The sequence below is a fragment of the Chrysochloris asiatica genome, unplaced genomic scaffold (genome assembly GCF_000296735.1).
Source record: "Chrysochloris asiatica unplaced genomic scaffold, ChrAsi1.0 scaffold00015, whole genome shotgun sequence".
Classification (NCBI taxonomy): Eukaryota; Metazoa; Chordata; class Mammalia; order Afrosoricida; family Chrysochloridae; genus Chrysochloris; species Chrysochloris asiatica.
Window position 1 is genome coordinate 31,845,250 of NW_006408533.1, and position 5,282 is coordinate 31,850,531.

Consider the following 5,282-nt stretch of genomic DNA (forward strand, 5'->3'; position numbering starts at 1 on the left):
TGCAAAACCAGATGCTGATGCTAGACAACAGGTGAGACCACTTGGACTTGGCCAAAGTGCTGTCAGCTAGCACTCAGAGGCTGAGACTAACCATCATGAATATTGAGAAGTTGGCATCCTTTGGGATGTCTCCAGTCCTGATGCAGTCTTTCAGAACACTGATACCAGATGGATTGGGTTTGGATTTGGGAAGCTAACCTCTGGCTCTTCCTCTGACTCTCTGATTACCTTGGGCAAGTCCCTTTCTTTCTCTGTGCCTCAGCTTCCTTCTCCTTAGATTGGAGAAAAATCACAGTACATCCCCATTTTCACTCCCTTTACCTGGTGTGCCACTGTAGGATAAACACTGGGAAAGCTAATCATAAGGTTGGTGGTTCAAACCCACCAGCCGCTCCTTGGAAACCCTATACAGGGTCGCTATGAGTCAGAATTGACTTGATGGCACTTAACAACAGCAACTTTAATTAGATGTTGTGAGGATTAACACCATGTGTCCAATGAGCTCTATGCTAGCTCCTAGAAATCTTCTTGGTATTTAGGGGTGGGATATGGTAGAAGAGACACACCTGGAAGTTCTAAATATCACCATACCATGGGTCTTTCTGCACAATCTCATGTTTCCTGAACCCCAGGAGAGCAAGGGGTTGGGAAGGCAGGAGAATGGAGGTGGGAAAATCCACCAAGTTCCACCCCAAACCCAACTTTCTTTATTCAGATGTAGAACACACTAGGTCAGTTGGAATTCTGCTATCTTCCTTTGCCCTTTTGCATCCTCTCCCCTCATTTGCACTGCTCTAAAAGCCCCTCTGCCTCATCTTAGCCCTTACCTCCATTTCAATGCCCATATATCAAGAGAAGACCAAGGAAGATAGGAGACTTACCATCACATATATGAAGAACTTCCGTAAGATGAAGGAAATTTGAGTTTGTATTGCTGCTGCAGAGGTTGCCATGAGTAGGAATGGACTCAATGGCACCTAATAACAAAAACCAGGACCAGTGGATCAAAGTGATAGGAAAGACTACCGCTTGAGGTTGAGCTTTGTAACACCTCTGGAGCTGTCCAGCAGAGGAATGGCTGCTCTGGACACCTGTAATCAGCAAGTGCTGGTGGCTTAAATGAAGAACCTCACTCAAAGACCAAGGTCTCTTCCAGCACCAATATCCTGGGCTCTTTAAAATCTTTATTGAATGCCTACTGGTGCAGGTGCTGGGAAAGCCTTGAGGAGCATATAGTCTAGCTAAGGAGAGAAGACAGACGACATTTTGCAATAGTGCAAAAATGGTGAACATTTTGAAGATTCAGGGTCAACTGTAATGAACATTGCATAGCTAAATTCTGTGATTCCAGTATGTGAACATGTCTCCAGAGCTAAAGGTTGATCATCCTACAAGGAGGGAAAGTTCATCTGAGTCAGAATTGTGGGAAAAGCTACTTACTAATTAGCCACAGGAAGTTTTCCCCATTCTTCTAAGTGACTGAGTCAAAACCAAGCATTCCACCAGAAGATGGCTTTGGCCTGAAGGTACCTAGGTAGTCTATGAAAATTCACTCCTCTCTATGGCTCAGTCTTTTGTTCTTCCTTCTGAGAATGATTTGAAAGGCTAGCAGGTAGAAGGAAGTCACTAGATGGGAGGCCAAGATGGAGCTAGAGTTGAACATCTGGGTTCCAGTGTTGGCTCTTCACTGACAAAGTGTGCATTGTTAGAAGCCCCCTTCTCTCTGGGCCTCAGTTTCCTCAGTTATAACACAAGGAGGTTGGAGTGGATGCTTGCTAAATTTCTTTCCAACTGTGATCCTCCTTAACATCAATACATCTCCTTCCAAGCTCGTAGCAGAACAGAGGGCCAACTGAGCTGCTGCTATGACCTTCTGTGAGAGGAACATCTGTTTCAGAGGCTGAGGGTACAAGTGCTAAGTGAGAGAGTGGGACTTCCTTCTCTCCTCCCTCCCAGTTCTCTGCAAGCTCCCTATGTGCCCCTAGGCTAATATTAGGGGCTGGGGGTGTGGGGATTATCCAGAGGGAAGAGCTAAACAGCTTACATTGCAGGGTAGCTACATCCTGAAGCCCCCATCTCCTTCCCATCTCTCTGGGGCCCATGTACCCTTCAAGTAGGGACAGGAGGTGATGTGGATGGAGTTCCCCCAGCTCCTGACTGTCTTAGGCAGGCAGCCATTTGGGTGAGAAGAAAGGACAGAGGTATTTGCTTCTGATCCCCAAGGTCTCCCCAGTGGACCAGTGGGGAGCCCTAAGGAGACAGAGAAGAGGCAGAGTCAGGCCTCAGCATCTCATATCCACCACCCCAGGAGGGGAAACCACCTGTAGTCCTCCTTCTGCTCAACTTAAGGGACTCAGACCCTTTTTTGACTGAGACGCATGAGTGCCTTCTGGGACAAGAGCTGCCCCAGGATTCAAGGTGGGCCTCCTAGCCGAAGCCGGCCCATGAGGACACCAATCAATCAAACCAACGCCACGAGCCCAGCTGGACAGGCAGGCAGAGGGCCCGGCAGGGTCTAAAGGACTCCCCACCCAGCCAGGACCCCCTCCGGCCCCTTTAGCCCTTGTCCACCGCCTGCGGCAGGACTCAAGCTCCTCTCCTGTAAGTGTCCCCAGCCTCCGTGCAAGTATTCTTAACTCTTTACGCCTAATGAACAAACAAGCACAGTTTTTTCAATGGTGAAGAAAAGCACCAGACTTTTGATTTTTTTTCCTGAAGAAATCCCAAGTCCCCCTCCACCAGGCGGGACAAACACTCCCCGCGTGGGGCTGTAGCAACGTATGTCAGGCCCCCCCCTCCCTTGTGTTTCATCTCTGCGCGCGTAGAGCAAATGCTAGAGCGATTTCAGCCGATAGAAAAACAAAACTGAAAAAAAAAAAAAACCACAAAAAAAAAACAAAAAAAAACAACAACCATGGCACGTTGCTAGTTTACAGGGTTTTGTGAGTTTAAATGCCTTATATTTAACAATCATAATTTATGACTAACTTGTAGATATCGTGGGTTCTTATTTAATTATTTTTATAGTTGTTTTGCATTTTTAATTATAATTTATTTCTTTAGAAAGAATACTAATTTTTTTTATTACTCCTATTACCTCATTTTGGCGTTGTTTCTGGGAGTGGAATGCTTTTGCATGCATTAGTACGATGACAAACAACTACGAATACAAAAAAAAACAACAAAAAAACAAAAAAATTTAAATTCCGCAAACTTTATTTCGTCCAAACTATCAGGGTGTGTGATCGCAAGCTGTCCTACTGTGGTGCTGGCCTCTTTGGATACATTCCATACGAAATGCAAACCTTTGATTCTGTATGCTGTGATCTAGTGGAAAACTGCAATATAGTGACTGTATTTAGCACATATATAAATATAATTTGCACTCGTCAGTCGACTGGGGTAATCCTTTCACTTGCTACTCTTGGCATCCCCTTCCCCCAATTAAATATAACCCTGCTTTTCCTTCCTCCCTCACCCCTCTCACAACCTCAGTGACTTGGTCTCTGTCTGCTGAGGAAACACCCACTCTCTACCTTGGACTTTGAGTCTCTATGGTCCCAGGCTGATGTTTTAGGATGACCTCTGGAGGTTAGGAGGCGTGGGTTCTCAGAGCAGCCCTACTGCAGGCTTCTGTGTGACCTTGAGCAAGTCATTTGGCCCCCCTGAGACTCAGTTTTCTGTGCCAGACAGATGGAGGTGACCTGGAGAGTCTTAAACATCCCTGATTTAGCATACCACCCTGAGACTGGCCTCACACAGCTCTTGTGGGAAACCGCTCTGCTGTGCCTGTCTTGCCGTTTGGGGAGTAAAAGGGGAAGGAGAAAGGATGGAGGGATGGAGGAAGGAAAAAGAAGTGGAACAGAATGAGTAGATTGGGTTTATCTGGTGGATTTTCTCAGTGTAGACAGCCAGGAGGGTTACTGTCCTTACTGGTAGCTGGGAAATATGTTAGGAGACACATCCCTACACACGGGGCATGTACTTTCATGGACAGAAAGTGGCCTGAGCCCCAGGGGCTGCACAAGCAGAGTATGAGCCCAAACTATGGTTTCTGGAGTTGGCACTACCACCCAGCCCCTTCGGAGGCCTCTATCATTGACAATATACTGGGGCAACGATTTTGGAATCATGTTCTCTTCTCTTAGCACTTCCTTCTCCACCCTCTGCTTTTGCTCCACAGGGGCAGTGGGCACAAAGGGCTGCTGAGAAGGACCAGGGTGGGGTGGGTCTCCAGTCATAGCACCCCCAAGAGGAGTGATAAGAGGAGGGTTTGGGAAAGCAGAGTCATCAAAAGTTGGCACAGTGTTGAGCCCAGATGCCTTGGAGCCATAGAGAGAGAGAGATGTTCACTCCCAGGGACCCTGGCCAGGAGTGGAGGACCGACCACTGCTGTGCTCTGCAGGGCTGCCTTCGCCCCCTTCACTCCCCACTCCTTGCCAGTTCATGCTTCCTCTTGCCTCTACACATCACTGCCTTTGCCTATGGGGTGATTCAGGCTCCATGAGGCCCCTGAGGATGGGGCTGGCATAGTGGGAGGGGTTGAGGCCCAGATGAACCACACTGCCTGACCTTGTTCTCCTAATGGCTGGGCCTCATGTGGTCCAAGAACCCCAGCTTTGCTCCGGCTAGTTAATTGGTGCCCTCCCAGGCTTTCTGCCCACTGCCTGCCCAGCTTCTCCTCTGCCTCCACCCTGGAGCCTTGCTCTCTGCTTCCTTAGGAACAGCCTGTGGAGTCCCCCATCTGGGACGCAGACCTCCACACTGCCAGGCCTGGCAGACACTGCCCCATTGGCTGGGCTCCTGGACAGACATGCCCTTATGCTGCTCTCGGGGTCAGTGGGAAGGGGCCTCTGCCTGGCTGGTCTGAGTCCCTACCCCTGGAGCCTCCTCACCCTACTCTACTCCCTCCTTCAACCCCACCTCTGGCCTTGGATGTGACTCATTTCTCAGCTACGGAGCTAGCCGCACCAGGCCCTCAAGGTAAAGAGGTTGCCCCTGGTAAGTGAAAGGATTAACCTCAGTGTTGATTGTCCTTTTTTGTAAATCCTCCTGCTGTTCAGTTCTGTTGTGCTGTGCAACATTTTGCTACATAGACTATTTTATAGCAGAAAGCTAGAAGAATATTTATTATGAATATTAAAGCAATAGTGCATCAGTGGAAAAGGCGGAGACATTAGGAATTGTGTAAATGCTTAGATTCACTTTTGGTGGATTTTTTGTACTTTATTTATAACTAATAAAAACAAACTGCATTGCTAACTACACTCCACTTGTGCGAA